A 20888-nucleotide genomic window follows, 5' to 3' on the forward strand; every position below is an offset into this window, starting at 1 on the left:
AATAATAGGTTTTTGTCCCCTTCTGACAGTGAGCAAAATTGGCAAGAGGAGGTTACACTCCATTTTCATGCTCCTTGTAGGCTTTTGGAGCAAGGCCTGAGTCCATTATATATGGACTCCATTACATGATAATAAGAGCAGCTTTGCATTTTAAGAGGAAACGGACATATTCCTTGCACTGAAGCCTTGTAAGCACAACTTGGACTCTTGCTCCAGTTTGTCTACAGTAAGCAATACAGATAAACAGTGTCTACAAAGAGAATCACTAAAAGACTATGTTTATCCTCCTGGCTTACTTAACTTCTGCCAGCAGCCAATATATCCTAACACATTTCTAAGTCTCCCAAGAGGAGAGCTGTATCCTTTTTCTATTATTTCCATGCTAGTAGCAATGGCCTGAAATATGAAGGTCACTGACTCTCCAAATATTCTCACTTTAGTGTGACTATTCACATTAGGCTGATTCAAGAGTGTAACCACAACCTCACAAATGAGGGTCATCTTTGAAACAAAATTAGACCCTCTTGACTACTTCTTAAATGACCCTCTGGATTCTCAATTAATTTACACAGAATAAATGGAGGTTAAATTTAGGCTTTGAGGTTGATGATGTATTCCTTGGAGTACACTCAGGACAGTCACTATCAGTGTCATTATAACAACAGACATTGAAGCTTTGTCTTAAAGAGCATCTACTCGCATGTTCTCAGATTTTCTTGAAGGGGAGCTTGAATTCAGATTGCAGATTTAAGCTGGCATCTAATTTGATGCCAAGATAATATGTATCACTGCACATCATCAAGACAGAGATAAAGAATACCACTGAAATGAGTCTTTACTCACGAGTATGGATGCTAATGAGATAATCCACTGCTTAAAAATCTCTCTCAAATCAATTGACTTGACATGTTTCCAAACTTAAAAAAAATGATTTATTTTATACCTTGCTTATTAACCAGCTTTTCTTCATTGTGGCCTGATAATAATCATCAGACAGGGAAACAAATTCAGAGGATGAAGAAAATGATGAAGTATAATGAAGAAAGCTGTATGCAGTTCTATGTTAGCGCAGTCCATCGACAGACTACCCATAGCAGTTCAAATAGAGTCAATAGAAGTATTGGCTCTGGTGTCTGTGCATCATTTACTGCTGGAGAGTGCTTCCTTGCTGTTGTTTGTAGTGAAATGCATAAGGCAAAATGCTACATCGAACAGGGGACTGGAGATAAGCTAAGAGAAGGCTTGTTGCCTGCAACTAATCTGTGGGATGGCAGTGTTTAAAGCATGGATAAATGCTAACCAAGCAGGGGAAAAAATGTAGTATCAGAAAAGATATTGCATATTTTCTCATCAGCCATAGAATATATGTCTCACAATATTCAGTACAGTGGCTGTCATAATCATATTCAATACAGCACGTGATTGTTTCATATGTTTAATTTTCTGTTATCTTTAATTAGCAGCAATTCTGTCTTTTTGTACATTAAATGAGTTTAGTTTAAGAATTCTAATTCTGAAAGTCTCTCAAAAATTAACAGAAAGGGGAAAACACATTCATAATTAACTAATTTTTTAGATTACAATACGCTATTATGCAGAACAGAACAAATGTGTGAAGGCAAAATGATTAAACTGCATAGTGTTCCCCACACAGTACCACTTTACCCTGCCTTTTCTGTTTCAGAAAGACATATATCTTGTCTCTTTCATGTGCACAGCTTTCCTTTCCTTCAGCCACAGTCATTTTGTTCCAGTGGACATGCTTCCTGAGCTTCAGCCACCCAATCAGAGGAAGAACAAGAGCACAGTCACTCATGCTTCAGATCATCATTTTCAAAAGCTACAGTGACTGGAAGATTTTCTGTCACTAATATAGCAATGGGTGTAATCTTCCAGGAGACATTTCATTCTTTCACAGCCTTGCCTGGAATCCTCTATGAAAGGAAACAGGCTTATATATATTGCTAAAACATCTTGAGCAGATTTTGACACTTCAAAGTGTCGGTGTACTTGGTGCAATGTGGACTAGCTAGCACTTTGAAAGCTGCTGTACACTGAGGATCATGCCAGTTGGGAGACAGGAGCAATTCTTCCAAAACAGATGTCAAAACTGACACAGCAACTGATCTCTCAGACACTTCTGCTGTGTACATTCACTGCTGAGTTTCGTCAATTCGCCACAGGGCAATGATCAGCATACTTGCAATTCAATACGTGTGTTTGCAGCTCTTTCATGATATATTACAAAACTACTGCCGTGAAGCCAAAAGGACACGTGAATGTAATTTCTTTTTCCACAGAGCATTTGCTGTGTTCTTAGAAAGGTTAACCCGCCTTAGTAAACTGTACAAACATTATTTCATTTTTATTGACATTCTTTTCAGACCATGAAATGACTTGAGTTTTAATCTTTTTTTATTTTTTTATACTGAAAGGAGCAGACTAATTTAATAAGCTCCTCACACTCAGGTAGCTCAAAAACATATTTTTCCAAAGCTCTTTCTTGAAGTTGCAAAGAGGGAATGGAAATGGTGGGTAACATAGAAGAAGTTATTGTTGAAATAAAAAGTTATATATAGGGCGGATATTAGAGCTCTTTTAGTTTTTAGTCCAAATTATGCTTAGAGACTGTGGCATGGCTCTGACAAATACCACTTAGAAAGTGAATAGTAGGGTTCCATTGCTTGGTTGGCTTCTCTTGCTACATTTTTTCACAGAAAATGTGTATGGTGGCTGTAGGTTTGGTTTCAGGTCCCATGTGATGTTTCCCTAAAGCATGTACCCTCGCACAGGAACATCTTGTGCCAAACCAGTGCAGTGGGCTGTGTTGTTCCCCCATGAGCAGCAGTGGACTTTTGGCACACTAGGCTGTACCAAGGCACTACTATTGAATACTCCAATCTCTGACAACAAAAATATTGCAGAAATGGGGGGCATCATGATCCAGCTCATAGCTTTATATACTTTATACATACACTTTACTGATGATTTTGCCCTGTATTTTCTGGTGTGGAAATGATTCAGAGGTGACCAGGCCACAAGTGCTGCTTCCTAATTCAGTTAAGTATTTGAACATATGTGTAAGTAGCGCTGTTTTGCTCCACAGAAGTAGATTTGGTTGTGTTCATGTACTTGGGTTTCAAAGTTCATTAAATTGATTCACAGAACAAAATTATAAAGAACTCATATTGATTATAAAGGCTATGTAGATTTAGAAAACAATGGCACACAGTATTAGACAGCTGATGCCTGGTACTTAAAAGGAAAAAATTTGTGCAGTTCAGACTGCCCTACTTGAGCCTATAGAGACTTCAGCTTGTAAAAATGGGCTGAAAAGTTTCTTGAACATCAAATTCATCAGAATGATCAGAGTAATAATTTCAATCTGTATTAAAGCCTTCAAAGTGCAAGTGAGAAAACAAGGTTTCTTTACAAAACAGCCCTGTCAGTGCCAAAATCTGCAGCCCTTTTGCTTTCTTCTCCCAAACTTTTGGGCTGAGCATTTGGGCATTACTAATCCTGAGATTCACAGCAGTAAACTTTCAAGTAAGAGAAAAGACTGCACTAGGATTGCTGTTCATGAAGTTTCTGCCATGAAGTCTGTACTGATGAGCAATGGTGAGGCCACCAGTGGTGCTGGGTCTTGTACCGGAATCCCCAGCACAAAGGAGATGTGCAAACACTGCAAAGTCCAATAAAGGCCCACAGAGATGAAGTTGCTGGAGCTCCTCTCCTAATAGGAGATGCTGAGAGGTGGGACTGTTCAGCCTGGAGGTTGAGGGGAATCACATCAGTGTCCATAAATACCTGAAAGGAGGGTGCAGAAAGAATGGAGCCGGATTCTTTTTATTGGTGCCCAGTGACAGGACACGAGGAAATTGGCTCAGACTGGAATACTGAGGTTTCCTCTAAACATCAGAAAGCATTTCTTTACTTTATAAAGACTCTTTATGAGTCTTTATACACTCATGTTCAGCAGCAAAAAATTATACTTAGATTCCAAATTTATGTAATGTAAATTGATTTTTCTAAAATAACAAGAACAAAGACATTTTGCTAAATCTAAATTTTGAATTTTTTTTTTTAATGGAGAGAAATAAATATTTATAATCTCATTAAAAATACCCGTTGTGATGCATCATCTCAAGTTTCTATGAAATTGAAAATTACGAAATTGTACAAGCTCTGCATGTCATACTAGTTCCACTTTTACAGCATCTGCAGATACTCTCCTGAGGGTTTTTTCATTAGTTCTTGACACCCAAAGACTAAGCAAAGACTTTCACAAGTAGCAAATAAAACAATTTAGGGATTTAATGGACTGTTACTTGGAAGCAAAAGTATCCAAACACAGTCAGCTATTGGGTTTCACTCTGAGCATCCTGCTTTCAGTGCTTTCCATTACCCTAACCTTTTGCACCATGGTTAAAATACATTAGCAAGAATGTGAATGTGGCTGAAGTAGTAATTTAACCTGGCAGATTCAGGGCCATGTAAAGTAGATTTTATTAGAAAGTCTTGTTAAGACGGACAGAAGTAATTTGGTTCCATCCTCCTATTCCATTTAACTGTATCTGAAGAAGAGCAGCAGTTCAATTTGCATAGGAGCTTACATTCCTACCAATAAAGAGAACAAAATTGGCACAAACTGCAGTCAGGAATTTGATTTCCTTTTTTGTAAGGGACTGGCCATTTGCTCTCTACTTAAAATACATAGTTGCAATATGGGAAATATCCCTATTTATTGTTGCAATCAGTGCATGAGAGCCAGTGAAGAAATTTTCTGTTTACCTTTTCTCTTTAGAAATCAAATGAGATGTGTGAAATTTAGCAAGAGAATGTTAAAGCTTCATTGTAAATTCAGTATATTTTTAGAGATGTGCTATCTGCTTTAAATACTTTCTAATTTGGATCTGAGCAAACAAAATCTGCTAGCTGAGATAAATACCTATGTAGGATGGAGATTTTGGCTGGTATTTATGCAATCATCCATATTAAAACCTTTAATAAAGCACTGAAAATCTTTGTGGTGCTTTCTCAACACATAATAAAATATAATTTTTAAGATTCAAATTTTCACAGATCAGAACAAAAGTATTCCTCGCTTGGGAAGTTGTGAATGTGGACATGGATTCTCACCACTGCTTCAGCGACCATCTTCTCCCACAAACCACAGAAGTCTTCAGTGACGCCTGGGTCTGGACACTCAGCACAAAGTTTAGACACCTATGGATCTGCAGCAAACGCTGCCCCTCGAAAAAGAGTGATTTGTATGTCTTGACATGAACACCTGGAGACATTTTATTGGCGTAGGTTGTCCTGCTCAGCTGTCTTTTTCTAACAGAGTACAAGATCCCTGCAGGTAGGGATCCTGCAGGCATTACATCTGCTTGCACTGTGCAGACATTTTGGGTACACTGAGCATCAGAAAAAGCACTGGACACCTGTGGTTGGGCAACTGAATCTCAACTCCAGTCTGTTCTCATAGGAGTGAATATCTAAATAGCTTCAAATGTATAGGTTCCAGAGACTGCGTTTTTTGGTAGCACAAAAATCATCATAGAATGCTACACTAAAAAAAGTAGAAGTATTCCGGTAGCTATTTTTAAGTGTATTTTGAAAAAAGGTCTCTCCAAATTTGCACATTCTTCACCTCTAAAACTCCTTTTTTGACTTAATTGGATAATTTTTTGCTTGTGTAAAAGATGGTGTATTTGGCTACAGAAAAGCTTTTTTGACATTCACAGAGCACATTAAACAACATACTCTAACAATACTCCCTTAAGCCAGGCAAGCAGTAAGCATTTTTGGGAGTCCCATCACACAAGTGCAGGAGGATGTCTTCTTTAAGGCTTCTAGACTTACGTAGTGGGGAGAAAAAAAAGACAAAAATATGCACTCCAGTCCATTTGTCCAACTCAATCCGCTGTGCAAAGGGGTGAGCAATGACCTTTCTTCCTCTCTTTCTGACTCAGCCTGCTCTCACAGGCCACACTTCACTTTTCAAACTGCAGCTGCAGTGAGGTATAGGCCCCCACAGTCTGGTCTCTGATCTGAGGGTCTTTCCCATGCTTCTGTGAGAGTCCAGTGGAAAACAGCCCTGCAAAAACAGAATTTGCCTACTCTAAGCTATGACCTTGGCTAAGAAAAGTGGAGTCAGCTTCCTCAACATCTCCCTTCTGGTTCAGTGAATCTTGTCCTGCTCCAACACAGCTTGTATGGCTCCTACCGGCATGTAGCCTCTAAAAAGATCAGAGTCCAGACTTCACTGATTTACTTATCCTTTCTGTGAGCTGTCTGGAAGGAGCTCTTTGCTCAGGGAATGGCTTTAAATCATCTCCCTCAGTCCTTGGATTTCGTTGTGGTCAGCATGTGTCTAGAATGAGGAATTGCAGCATCCTAGTTATAAGCACCCAAGGCTTTTATTAGTTATGGTCCTAAGAGACTAATTCCATGGTTTAATCATTAGATAGCTCTTCCTGCTAAAGATCAAACTTCAAAGTCAGTCTTAGTTCAAGTTAACATTGTTTAATAAACATTCCCCAATAGCAAATTCTGCAGTGTCAAAAGGTTAGTGATCACCACCGCACCACTTGCCTTTTGCACCTCTGAAGTCAATTGGCTTCAGATAAAATCAGAGATGAGAAAAGATTTTTCTATTGTTTAAGAACAAATCTCATCTACTGAAAGTTACAAGTCATCAGTAAGATGTAACAAGTAAAGCAATGAACCTTGCCTCAGCTGTGAATGAGACTCATTCATCTCTGTTACATCAACACTGAGACTGTGAGATTTGTAAAATCAGTTAAGGAAAAGGCACTCATTATATAAACAAAATAGCTTTCTTTCATATTTCTGGGAGGAATAAAGAGTTTGAGAGCAGTTACCTTTAATGCAACCCCTTCGTTTTTGTGCATACTGGGCACACCAAGGTTTTATGTATCAGATAAAAGACCACTTAGAAACTGAGTATTTCTCTCATTTTGTGAAATACTCAAATTGAAGGAATGCTACTGCAGGGCAATACAACCAGAAAAGCTACAGCCACCTGACAGACAGCACCCAAGTTTTCAAGAGATTCTTGAAGTGTCCAAAGAGAATTGAAATTACTCTGTCCGTATAGTTCAGTCTTAAACTTTTGGCTATCAGTATTCCTCACAACAGGAGGGAGATTTGCCAAAGAATTTTGGATCAGGTCTCTACATTTATTCTAGGCTTTGAAATGTGTTTGCAACCCATGGAGAGAAAAATAGGGAGAAATTAAAACTGTGAGTCAGAACCATCCCTAGAAGGTGTAAATTAAAGGGTTAGAAGACATCTCACTTTTAAATGTTATTCACATTCAATAGAGAAAAGCAGCCCCTTGATGTTGCACTGACTTTCTGATTTGGAGCTCAGTAATTAAAAGCAGCTATTTTTAAAATTGATGTTTGTTAATCCAAGATGCTGTTTCTTTGCTTTTCATTCCAGGCAGCAATTTCATAAGTCTGCTCAAAAAAAAAAAAAAAAAAAAGCACCCCCAAAATGAGAAGTTTTAAATCAAAAATCCTGTGAATATTTATCTACTGGATTTAAGCTGTAATGAATTTAAGAAGCTTAGGAAAATGCCAGGAAAAGTCCACCAGCTTTCTAGTACTGCAACTGATGCGAAAAAAAAATTGGAAATGAATTTCTTCCAGAAGAAAGTGGTCTCGCTGAAAATTGTATGCTCTCAGTGGAGCACCAACGCATGAGAAAAAAATGTGATTCTTCCTTGTTGGATCTCTCCAACACTTATCATCTCATTAGAGGGAACTGGACTGAAGGACGAAAATCCAAAATTGTTACCTGATTAGATATATGTAAATTGGTTAGATTTGAACCCCAAATGTGCTGAGTCACTGAAAGAAAGCGGTCACTGTAGGTATTTCAGAGCAGCTGTGGGGAGGAGCGTCTGGAATTGTATTAGGGTAGATTTCAATCAGCTAGGCAGAAAAGATCCTGGAGATGAAGTTAGATGTGAGGTTTTGGGTGGCTGGTTACAGATTTTAAAAGGACATCTAAACCCTATTTTTGGTAATACGTTTAAATTACTCAGTATTATTTCATTTTTCCATTTTATACCACTTGTCTGTAGGTTCCATATTCTTCTTTCTGTAGAACTGAGCTCTCATACTTTTAATCCTACCTATAGAGTACTAGAGTGAAGGCTTAAAATGAGAAGGTAGACAGAGCATGCCAATATTCTGGCCACCAGTTTCCCAGTTAATGGGTGCAACTTAAATTTTCATGATAACACCTTTCTCAAGGTGTGAAATCTGATGAAAATTTTCATCTTCATTGAATAGATTAACAAAAGGATGCAGGAGATCTGTTTTCATAGAAAAAAAAAATGCACAAAAAACTCTTTACTTAAGGAAAATTCCTAATTTGAATCATATAATAGAATGGTCTGGATTGAAAAGGACCACAATGATCATCTAGTTTTAATCCCCCTGCTACGTGCAAGCATTGCCAACCACCAGACCAGGCTGCCCAGAGCCACATCCAGCCTGGCCTTGAATGCCTCCAGGGATGAGGCATCCACAACCCCCTTGGGCAACCTGTTCCAGTCTGTCGCCACCCTCTATATGAAAAACTTCCCCCGATATCTAACCTAAACCTCCGCTATCTTTGTTTAAAACCATTCCCCTTCTCCTATCACTATTCACCCTCATAAACAGTTGTATAACTTTTCATTGAGTGTGGACCACAGTCTTATTTCCAAACAAACCTCTTACAAGAGAAACAAGTTTTCTGCCACAGATGCAATGTAGGTATCACGGTTTCAGATTGAATACAGCTAATTTTCTTCATAGCAGCTGGTATGGTGCCATATTTTGGATTTCAGATAAAAATAACAGTGATAACTCACTGATGTTTTTAGCTGTTGCTTAACAGTGCTTCCAAAGTTAAGAACTCTTCTATTCCTCATGCTGCTCCATCAGAGGACAGGCTGGGGGTGTAAAAAGAGCTGGGAGAGGACACTACCAAGACAGTCAACCCAGAGTAACCAAAGGGATGTCCTATGCCATGTTGCATTATGCTTAGTAACGAAAGCTGTGATAAAGGTAGAGGAAGGGGGAACGTTCAGAATGGTGGAGCTTGTCTTACAAAGTAGCCACTACATGTGAAGAGTTACGCTTTCCTGGAAGTGACTGAACATCTGTCTGCCAACAGGAAGAAGTGAATGAATTCCTTCTTTTGCTTCACTGGCATATGCAGATTCTGCTCTACTTATTAAACTGCCTTTGTCTCAACCCATGTGTTCTCTCTTTTCCTTTTCTGATTCGCTTTCCCATCACACTTAGAGGGGAATAAATAAGCTGAGTGGTGCTAGTTGCCTACTGAGGTTAAACCACAACACTGGGTTATAGATATTACCCTGAAATTTACTTGGTAGATAATTTTATATATATATATTTTTAATTATCCAGTTTATTATAGATAATAACTGAGACAGCTGGGATGCCAGATATCAAGGGCTATATTTCCCTCCCTCCACTAATCTACATAATATCCCTACAACAGTATGGGACAGACAACAGAAACAGGTCCCTGAGCCCTATTTAATTTGGCAGTGCAGAGTCAAAATGTGTAAGTTTGGTAAATGCTATTTCTCAGGGAGACACACTGGGGACCATAGAATGCTAGGCTGGAACTTAAGTGGCATTAGTCCACAGATACATTTGCTCAATTAAACTTGAATGTGGAAACATCATTACATTTGATCTGAGAACTTCAGTAGGAAAGCAGGACTCCATTCAGATAAGTTAATATACTTCAAATGCTTCCCTTCTTTTGCGAGCTTGTATTTTGTCTGTTTTGGACTAATATCTTAGATATTTGTCAATAAAAATGAGAGAAACGTAAGCTCAGAAGCATGTCAACACCTTCTGTTTTGTCATCAACTATGATAAGGTTAGCCCTGAATATTTTCGAATCTATTTGGTAAAGAAGAAAAATGACATCTGTTTTGTAACCTCACATCTTCCTACACTTTCTGACAGCATGTAGCTTTTCCACTGAACTGTAAGATTTGCTTGTGAAAGCTGAGCTAATCAGAGCGGCTATCCAAAGTTCAGTCAATAAATAGCTCAACTTTCTATCTTGTGACAATAGAAAAGGAGATCAATAAGAATTACAAAGATTATTTCTCCACTTCTTTCTGCTTCCCATGAAGGATGGGCTGCTTCCTCTCCATCCATATTTTTCTCCTTAACTGTTGTGCTGCCCTGCTCAGTGGAAAAAGGGAAGTGTTGATCGTAACATAGCCTTTGAATATCTGCCTTAAGTAATACATTCCTAAGCAATACCTGTGTATAGATTTTTTGAATTTATACCATCAAACCATAATATTTAATGAATGCTGTAGTCCCTAGAATATCCATTGATTTTTCTTATTGTTCCTACAGTGCGTAGTTATGAATATTTAAACCAAATCCCTGTCCTGTTTTGTTGTCGTTGTTGTTGTGTTTGTTTTTTTAAGGAAAAAATCCTATCAATACAAAGCAACATTTTGTTCTGAAAAAAAGTGCATAGTTTCTACCTTAACAACAGGGAGCGCAGTCTCCATCCTGGAAGCCTACAAAAAACTTGTAAAATATCCGTTACTCCAGATTACCTTTCAGAGATAGTTGTAGCAAGCTCTGTACCAAAATAATGAGGAAGTGCCCAATTTGAATTTAACATGAAGATTAAGCATGACCAATGTGAAGAGAAAGATACTTCTGAGACAAAAATTGAAGAAGCTAAAGTGACTGAAAACACACACCATTTACATATTTAATGTAGGCTGTAGAGAGGAAAATGTAAGAAGGATCTAAGAAAACCAACTCAGTTTTAAGTGTTTACCTAAAGGCCAATTATCAGCAAAAACAGTAGCTCTCTGTGTTGGGATTTATTTTTTTTTTTTCCAAGCATTTAAATTAATGTATACTTTATTAGATTTATATCCATTCTACACTTAGGGCTATTTTTAACCAGATAGCTAATATAATTTTATACACAGGACTAGGAAACAGATCAGAATCTGGAAGAAAATGATTAATATTCTAGCTAAAGGTATTTTAATTGTTAGGATGGATAAATTTTCAAGAGTCTAGGGAAATAAGCCAAAATCATCTTGAAACAAGTCTCTTAGAATATTCACTGGGGACAAAGAAGGCCTGAGAACAGGAAAAGTTCAGAAATTACATCTAAAAAATAAAATCAATGAAGAAAACAGAAACCTCAACTTCAGCACAATGAAGAACAAGTTATAAACTAGCAATTACTTAAAGGCAAAAAAAAAAAAAATTGCCTACCTGCTCTGTAGGATGATGACAAATATTCAGTCGTGCTGTTTATCACAGATTTAAAGCAGATGCCAAAAGACCAATCTGGATTTGTTCAGTGGAGATTTAACACTTTTCTGGAGATCGCTCAGCCCCTCCTTCCAGCCAGCCAGCCCTGAGCTAATCACTTGTATTTGCCTGGGCTGCAGTGCTGCCTCTTGCCCTGTCATTACATACTGACAAGTCTGTCCCTGTCCTGTCTTTTAATTAACATCCATGTAAGAGGTAGGCAGCAATTCAATCTTCTTTATTCTTTGCTTTTTAAAGATGAACAAGTTTGTGCTCTAACCCCAAGCCATTTCTGTGGCATGCTCCAGCATGCCTGTACATTAAGAAATTACACAGTTTAGGGCCCAAAATAGGCCACAGGTCTCCAGATGTGATTTCAGAAGAGCTGAGAAGAAAGGAAGAAACACTTTGCTCAGCCTCTTCTCCATAATGCACTTATGCAGATGATTCCCACTGACATAAAAGTACATTGCTGACTTGTGTTAAACTCTTCCATCAAGATTCCCTGCTTCCCAGCCAGCAGGGCCCAGTGCAGGCACTGATTACCCCATCATAACTGCAAAACTTCACTATTGTCTTTGCTGAGCATGAAAAGATTTGTCAGCTCACTGTTTCAGTGTCCTGAGTCTCCTCATCTTGCTGAGACTTCACTGCATCCCCTCATCCAGATGACCAGTAAAGTCATGAATCAATATAACCCCTATCAAATACCAATTTTATATGGTTGCCAGAAATTTCAACTACTTACCACCACTGTTTTACTCCAACAACACAGACGGTTACTTATTCACCTTACATTACATCCACATAATCTATTTGTGTGCCTGTTTGCCTGGAAGTTTACTATCTTCCAGGGGAGATAGTAAACTTGTCAAGGAGATCTTGTCAAGGCAGAAGATTAATTAAAGGTGTTACATCAGGCACTGCTCTCCTTTTATCCCCAAAGCCCATGACTTCTACTGCAGAATGTAATCATGCTGGTCGGTCTCCATTTGCTCATGGTAAAGCTGTTTCCAAACACTTCTTCGTTCTTCGTGTACCTGGAAGTGACTTCTGCAAGTATCTACTCCTCGAATTCCCACCTACTGAGGTGAGACTGCCCAGCTGACGGTTTCTCACTTCATTACTTTAAAAGCAGACAGAATATTTGCCTTCTATCAGTCATAGCAAAGCTTGCCTGATTGAAAAAAATTTTGCATGGCATTGACCATCTCTCCTTAGTTCCCTTCTTGAACACAAATCTGCTCTATCATGAAGGGGGTACATGCCTATCTGCCCTCTACTTCACTTTTCTAGACACTGTTACCAAGAATAGAGACTGGGAGGCATGAGGTAAATCTTGCCAACAAAGGCTGAAGAAAGAGGCCTCAAGAATCTCACCCTCTCTGATGTAGTCCTTTGTCACTACATTGTCTGCTCTATACTGTTACAAAGTCTACATTTCCCTTGGCATTTCTTTTCATTCCAAAGTACCTACACCTTATTGCCTTTCACATCTCTCCAGTGTTGAACCCAACTGTGCTTTGGGCTTTCTCTTTAGAATAATTCTGGGTGGTAATTCTGTGTAGCCTATTCCTGCCTTCATCTTTCTCTTTTGTGTTTGAAGATTGGTTGTCAACTACGTGCTTAACCCACCTGGCATGCATCCTGGTATATGCTTGTTTTATTGAGCATCAAAACAGACTCTTTTTTTACCCTTTAGAACTTTGCACAGTCAAGCAGATTTTCTGAAGCTCCCTGCCTCTCAGTGCAGTATCACCCAAGATTACAGTTGCAATTTTCCCTGGTCAAGCTAAGGCTGCTCAAGTCTACAGACTATTTTGCTATTTGTCTTTCTCAGTGCCTGAAAGACCTTAAACATTATATCTTCAAGGTTGTAGTAATCAAGCCTGCCACATCCTTTACTAATTCTTCCTTAGTTACCAGCAGCTGGTCCTCGATCAGGTAAGTATCCCTGACACACTCCAGGAATCTTCTAGACCTGTTTTCTCTTTGCCATGTTGGCCTTCCAGTGAATATAAGCATGGTTTGAGTAAACTATGGAAACAAGAGTCTACTACAGTAAGTCTTCTTTCAGAGATTAAGCTTCATCTAATTATTTTTCTTGATCCCATTCTGCAGTAGACATTCACCAGTATTTCCTCTGTTCCCTACGTATAAGCTCTAGATGGACTGTTGCTTACTTCAGGGTTCTGTGAGTTTGAGATACTTCTCTTCAGAGGGTACAGATTCTCCTCCCTGCATTCCCAGGCACTGATTCTTAAAGATCCCCTGTCTACTGGTTACAGTGTTGCAGTCATACAAAATATCTCATCTCTCTAGTCCTAGTGACATGATAGCTCCGTGGATGCTCATGGACTCCTAGCACCTCCTTCTTCATGGTATTTATGCTTAAGTCTTTGTCACATTCAGTTTATTAAAGCAAAGATATTCCATAAAACCTGAGCACAGACTCAAAAATAAGAGGCTATCTCAGAGCAGACACATCCACGTACAAGATTCTATACACTCATCCCAAGCCAAATAACATCTTTGTAAGTGACTGGACAGTGGGATCGAGTGCACCCTCAGGAATTTTGCAGGTGACACCAAGATGAGTGATGCAGTTGACACACTAGAGGGATGGGATGCCATCCAGAGGGACATGGACAGGTTTTAGAGGTAGGTCCGTGCCAACTTCATGAAGTTCAGCAAGGCCAAGTGCAAGGGGAGCAATCCTAAGCACAGATACAGGTTGGGCAGAGAATGGCTTGCGAGCAGCCCTAAGGAGAAGGATTTGGGAGCGGTGGTTGATGAAAGATTCAACATGAGGTGGCAATGTGTGCTTGCAGCCCAGAAGGGCAACTGTATCCCGGGTTGCATTAAGAGAAGCATGACCAGCAAGTCAAGGGAGTTGGTTCTGCCCTTCTACTCGGCTCTTGTGAGATCCCACCAGAATACTGCATCCAGTTCTGGGGCCCACAACATAAGATGGACATGGAGCTGTTGGAGCAGGTCCAGAGGAAGGCCACGAAGATTATCAGAAGGCTGGGGTACCTTCCCTGTGAGGACAGGCTGAGAGAGCTGGGGCTCTTCAACCTGGAGAAGAGAAGACTTCAGGAGGAGACCTTATAGTGGCTTTCCAGTACCTGAAGGGAGTCTTACAGGAAAACTGGAGAGGAACTTCTTATAAGGGCAGGTAGCAACTGTACAAGGCAAAATGGTTTTAAACTGGAAGAGGGTAGATTTAGACATTAGGAAGAAATTCTTCACTGTGAGACTGGTGAGACACTGGAATATGTTGCCCAGAGAAGCTATAAATGCCTTTTGAATGAAAAGCATTCAAAGCCAGGCTGGATGGGGCTTTAAGCAACCTGGTCTAGAGGGAGATGTCTCTACCTACAGCAGAGGGGTTGGAATTAGACAATCTTAAAGGTCTCTTCCAATCCAAAGCATTTGAAGTGTAAGTGAATTCTAAGTCAAACCAGACACAGATGCAGTATTTGTTAGTCAAACTCCAGGCTAGTGAGTCCTATCCTGTCAACATGGGTAAAGCACCATGGACCACCATGACCATGTCATGTTTGTACCTTACACACCCAGCAGTACAGGGTGCTGTTTGTCCAGCAGAGGATTGCTAGTCTGCTGAAACCAATAGTTAAGCTAAATAGTTAAACATGCAGTTAATCTCTGCAGATTTATGGGGAACGGTTGCAACAGCAGTGGACAAGTTCCTAAACAGTTTGGGTGACCCCAACCTGTCTGGATGGAAACCACTGTTGGCGCTTCTTTGGACATTTCTTTACAATGAGCTTCTTTATATAGGCCTGTCTATAGGCCATGCTGAGACAAGAAACATTTCATTCTTTAATTAGGAACTTGATAAGGCACTGCAGAAACTCAGTAACATCTCCTAGTTTCAGATAGCCAAGGAACACAATGTTCTAAGCTCTCTGTTAATCTTTATTGTAATGCAGTATCCCCAAACCAATGCTTCCCAAACATCCTTCCCTAACAGCTTAACATCTACAGCAAGTTTGACTCATTCCTGTCTGCAGTGTGAAGAACTGCAAACTTCACCATATGATACACAACTTGAAGCGTATGACGTTAAGCTGTCCTTGACATTAAGAGTGCCTTTTCATATGGTATAGCCCACCTGTTAAAAATAGAAACAGACTAAAGTCTTTCTCAGGAGGATTTTCTCTCTCCCACCAACACATAAAGCAGTTCAGACCCATAATTTAACTGTTTGTCTCACCGTAGAAGCATTCAAGAATTTGTGAAAAGACTTCAGCTACCAAGTCTGCAATTTAGCTTGAAAAGTTTATTTCTTCCCATTCTTCCTACACTTTGAATAAAGAGATAAGAGGGATAATGCCTGCTTGCCATGGTAGGTGCATGAGCTATAATTTGCAATGAAATATCATGAACTGTGCCATACTACAGAAGCTTTAATTAGAGTAATTTAAACATATTGTAACTTACCAGTGATTTTGCATTCAGTATATTTTAAACAGCTGAGCCCTGAAAAAAATGCAATGATTTGCTCACCACCACTTATCAATGGGCTTCTGCAGCTGTGGTATCACACTCAAATCGAGCTTGCACAGGCAGCCAAATTATCCTTCAGGAACTGGAGAAAATCAGAGAACAATGTTCCTAGAGACAGAAAGTTAAAGAAAAATTAACTGTTAGATCTCCTATGTGATTTCTGGCTATTCAATTGGAAGTCAGACTTGAGAGGTTCTTTTAAAAAGCAGTTTAATACAGCAGCTCCTAGGTATTTCACTTGTAGCCTTGCACATTTTCTGCTCTCTACTAGGGCATGAGGTGAGTCGTCAGTTAGCACACAGGGTCATCGACATGTCTCTCCAGTTAGCCAAAACAGAGAACCATGTTCCAAGAGAATACACTGTTGTCTGAAGAGTGCTGTGAGTCTAAGCCTACTCAAGATACTAGTACCTAGTATCTTCCCTTTCTATCTGCCTGCCTGTGGACTAAGGCCAGGCAGATAGAAAGGGAAGATACTAGGTACTACAAGTTAATGGTTTTAGAACATTTGTTAAAGGATATTCTCACAAGATGCTAGTTAAGATCAAGATTCTGAGGGGAAGAACGGGGATTAGAAATCTTTTTTTCTTTGCCCTTTCTTGTCAATTACATTAGCATTGTGAATATCCCTAGTGTACTCTATAAGAAATGGCCTCGCCACTTCTAGAAGCTAGATAATAATTGATTATTTCGTTCCTCATGCAGCTGTTTAAATAACTGCCAGCTGTGAGTAGAGGATATCTAACTTGAATGCACTCTTATGCACGTTCACAAGGATTTAGTGGGAAAATGTGCAGAAAAATTAGCATCACAGAATGACTGATGAGAAAGGGCCGTCTGGGTCCCTCTAGCCATGTTCCAGGAGCGCCACCCAGAGCAGGGTGCCCAGGCAGCTTCTGAAGATCCCCACAGAGGACACTCCACAGTCTCTGGGCAGCCTGTGCCAGTCCCCCATCACCTGTAGAGCACAGAAGTGCTGTCTGGTGTTCAGAAGGAACCTCGTGTGCACCAGTTTGTTCCCATTGTCTCTGGTCCTAACACTGGCACTACAGAAAAGATCCTAGCCCCATTTTTCCAACATTTTTCCTTTAGTTATTTATATACATTGATAAGATCCCACTGATGCAAGTAGGAAGTAGATCCCACTTGCTCCTCCAGGAAGAGCAAGGCCAGCTCTCTCAGCCTCTCCTCAAGGAAAAATTAACTGTTGATCCTCTCTCTGATACTTAACAAAACTCTGATACATAACAAAAAATGGGACTGTTAGGTCACAGCTACTTGCCTGCCAGCCATTAATTGATTTTACATAACTGACACAAAGATTGAAGAGAGTCACTGGGGTTGTTCTGCCCACAAAGAAGCAAAACTGCTTCTGACAGGTTCTTGGTGATACCAGATGAAGAATACCTTATCCAGTAATTGTATACAGAAAGAAGAGTCAAACCCACTCCCAATGGTGAAGAAGGCTTGCTGGCTATACATCACTCCTCAGGAAGCAACCTAGGACCAAGAGCTGCTCTCCTTTCTGTGGCTGGCCCTTGTATGAGCCTAGCATGGTTCTGCCCTGGACCTACATCTTATGGGTACATGGGTGCAAATAATTTTTGTGCGCTCTCAGGGCCAGGCACTCCCCCTTCAGCCAGTGCTCCATCACCAGCTCAAGCTGTGTCCTAGTAGTGCCCTAGAGGGGGCTCACATAAGATAAGGTAGTCCTCCTGGTTGGGACACATGAGCACCTGATGTGGACAGAAATGCACCAGATGTACAAGATCTTAAAGATTTCCTTATGCAGAGCTCAGATATAGAAGACTTTTATACTTTAAAGTGGAAAAGAGTAACAGATTAAACATTCACCACACCATCTGTAAATGGTAGAGAAAGGTATCAAATCTGTAAAGGGAATTCAGTTTCCTCACAAGAGTGGTATTTCTCTAATAACATTTTTAAAAGGCAGCACAAAAAAAACAGCTAATCATTTTAGACTCCCGGAAGAGTCTCTACATAGTTAATCCAAACTTAAAACAGGGAAGAAGAACAATACTTTCACACCATTGCTTTTTTCAAGACTACCTTTCTGAAAATGTAATCAAGTCAGCTATTCAAGTGACAGCATTCACCATGGGGAAAGGATGAGTCTTCAGTGAGTGATTAAATTCTGAAGCAGTGCATTTTGATTACCGTGAAAATATTTTATTGCTGGTCTACACCAAAGTCAGGAATGCATGTATGCCATTGAACAAAAGAAATAAAAAAGAATTTCTCCTCCTGTGGTAGCATTTGAAATCTCTAGATTATTTCAGAGAAGAAAATACATCACAGAGGAGCCACTCACTGACTGCCAGGTTATGACATCATGCCTTTCATAACCACGAGTACCTTCTGCCCACACAGTAAACACCAAATTTCATTAGTTTTTATCCAACAGGAGACCTATTAAGGGCTGTCACTGCACTAAGGATAAGGATGAACCTTTGCTTAATTCAAATACTCATTCTGTATACTAAATTAACAGAGAAATAATAATAAAAGTCCATAAAGCAATAATAGTAATAAAAAATAAAAAAAAAAAAAAAAAAAAAAAGCTGACTTCAATATCCACTGGTAGCTCTAAAAGCCCACAACAGATTCATCTAGTTCAAACACAAACCATTGCAGTTACTGCCCATATATGTTCCCATGGAGATCAGGATCCCCATACATTGCTTTGACAGGGAGCTAGGTGGGACAGCCTGTTTGGCTGAAGTTACCAAAGGGAATGAGGTCATATCAACTACAGTCCAAACCATGCTACAAAGCATAGTTATTTTCATCCCAGATCCCACAATGAGGATGAGGGTTTGATGTTTCCTTCCAGAAGGTCTCCAGAAAATCCTTCCTCCATATAATATAATACTTCCTCATTTGTGGTTCACCTGTTCCTATGATGAACATTAAATAAATCAACCCTTTGCTTCAGATGATGTTATACAGCTGTTAGCCCTCGCCTGTGTCAGGTATACAATCATGAGGGACAGCACAAAAAACTCCTCCACAAGAAGCATCCTTTACATTGACATTTGAGGCAGAGAGATATCTAGCTAAGAGAAAACAACCTAGCTCTAGGCCTCCCTAAATCAACTGGGCATACTGCTGCAGATGAATGCTTGTGCTATATTTACTTAAGAAAAGATAGCCTTGGCCTCTGGATATATTGTGTAAGATTTCCAGATCTTCCTGCTTTACTAGCCCATTCATCTTTTAGTTGACCTTTAATAAGTCTCAAATGAAGAGTTTTCCATAAAACATACACTACCACTATATAAAAACAGCATTAGTTACTGTGACCTAGTGTGAGACAATTTATTTCTTATGATTAAAAAAAAATAAAAGTTTCATAATGTACTAGGGAGAGAATTATCAATAAGAATTATAATGCAAGGTTTCATAGTTCCTGCAGTATAATCTACACTCTTCCTTGGGACTACAATTAGAGAAAGCAACATTTTGTAGTAACAGAAATTTACACAAAGCTATTATTTACTGCCCCAGCATTCTTACCTTCTTAAAGGTCAATCTAGTCTTGTAAAAATCATTTCCTGAACTCCTGCTATTCTAACTAATTTTTTTTGCTTACTGAAGGGCATATATTTAATATTTGCAAATATATTAATATCAGAATGCTGGAATAAGCCTTACAGCAAATCACTTTGACTTTCCTCACCTTGCAATGCAATAAAGACCTCCTATTTTCTGTAAAGCTTTATCACGTGCAATTTTTCAATTTAATTTTGTCTTTAAACGCCACCAAGAACCACTTTCTAACAATTTCAAAGAACACAAAGGACAAAAGTGAAAAAGAAAGTAGATAGAGAAACTCTTATACAAGTAGGTTGCAACCAATCCTAGGCATTTATTCATTAACACTTACCTGGGAGTAACCAAGAACTCTAGATATTCTGAGTAAGAAAAACAGTCTGAAGCAGTCAGTCTTTGGAGGAAATACTTGTTTCAGCTATGTTAGTGTTTGTCCTATTACCTCCCTAGTTTATCAGATATATTTTAACTTTCAGTAGTTCAGCTTCAGTGTTTTTCTCCTGAATGACTGCTTTATTCACCACAGGTGCAGGTAGTTCACATTCATGAGGAAGGCTGTCGTGTGAATTGGACCTGGTATAAAAATTCATACCAGGAACACAGTTTTGCCTATAGTTGGCATAAGTTGTGGAAGCTTTGGAGGAAGTGTAGCCTGAAAGGTGTTACAAGCAAAAAAAATGTTTGTTCTGTTTTAAGGAATTCATGAGCAATTGGCTAGTATTGCTTTTCCTGGTAAGTAGGTAGTTAGTTCAGTTTTACATATAGATATATGTATTTTAATGCTGTAGTTTGTTATATTTATATGTTGCACTTAGTTACTCTGGCCTGTCCTAGTGTATTTAGGAAATGGTTAAGGGTAATAAGACTTCATGTGCTAGGAAGCAGAAAATAGAATGGTGTGTCTTGTCTTAATATGTTATTAGTGAGAATAAAGCGTGTAATGTATGTACAGAAAATCTAATTGCTAATTATGTCTGTACTGTGGCTTATGATCCTGCTTATGTTTCAAGGGAATCTTCCTTAAAGATATGTTCCTTGAGGTATTAGTTGTACTTTGTTACTGTCCGTTAGTACTTATGTAAAATATAGTAGGGACTTCTAGTTTGCTATGAATCTAGACCATGAATTGTTTACATCTTTCCTATTTTAAGTCTTTGCTTTTAATATTTTTGACTGCATCTACTTCCAAAGTGTTTAGAGAACTTGAAAGGAGCAGAAACTGCCTATTTGAGCTGAATTCTTGGCACCTTTTTTAAGGGTTGGGGTGGGGAGATAACAATAAATGTTTTGTATTAATATTTCACTAATGTCTGTTTTTATAATAAGTTGGCTTCAAACATGAAGTTACTGGCTAATGTATGTTTCTGGAAACATCAACATCCAAGGTGGAGCTACTTAATAGGCTGGGATATTTTGCTG

The 20888-nt window shown here is 39.1% G+C and overlaps 1 protein-coding gene and 1 long non-coding RNA gene across 4 annotated transcripts in view; one reads left to right on the forward strand and one right to left on the reverse strand.

Annotated features, from left to right (window-relative positions):
• Positions 1-5291: 5291 nt before the first annotated feature.
• On the reverse strand, positions 5292-19919 carry LOC125691009 (uncharacterized). The gene is made up of 3 exons (XR_007375872.1): positions 19804-19919; positions 15831-16004; positions 5292-6100 (listed from the first exon to the last, which is right to left on the reverse strand). It is a non-coding gene; the product is annotated as an uncharacterized LOC125691009 (long non-coding RNA).
• A 157-nt stretch (positions 19920-20076) lies between these two features.
• LOC125691007 (uncharacterized) overlaps positions 20077-20888 on the forward strand; it is a 32513-nt gene continuing 31701 nt past the window's right edge. The window contains exon 1 of one of the 3 annotated variants that reach the window (XM_048939864.1): positions 20077-20201. The gene's annotated coding sequence lies outside the window, so the exon portion shown is untranslated. The remainder of the gene's footprint in view (positions 20202-20888) is intronic. The other 2 variants (XM_048939862.1, XM_048939863.1) reach the window with 2 other exon arrangements.

The sequence above is a fragment of the Lagopus muta genome, chromosome 3 (assembly GCF_023343835.1).
Source record: "Lagopus muta isolate bLagMut1 chromosome 3, bLagMut1 primary, whole genome shotgun sequence".
Lineage (NCBI taxonomy): Eukaryota > Metazoa > Chordata > Aves > Galliformes > Phasianidae > Lagopus > Lagopus muta.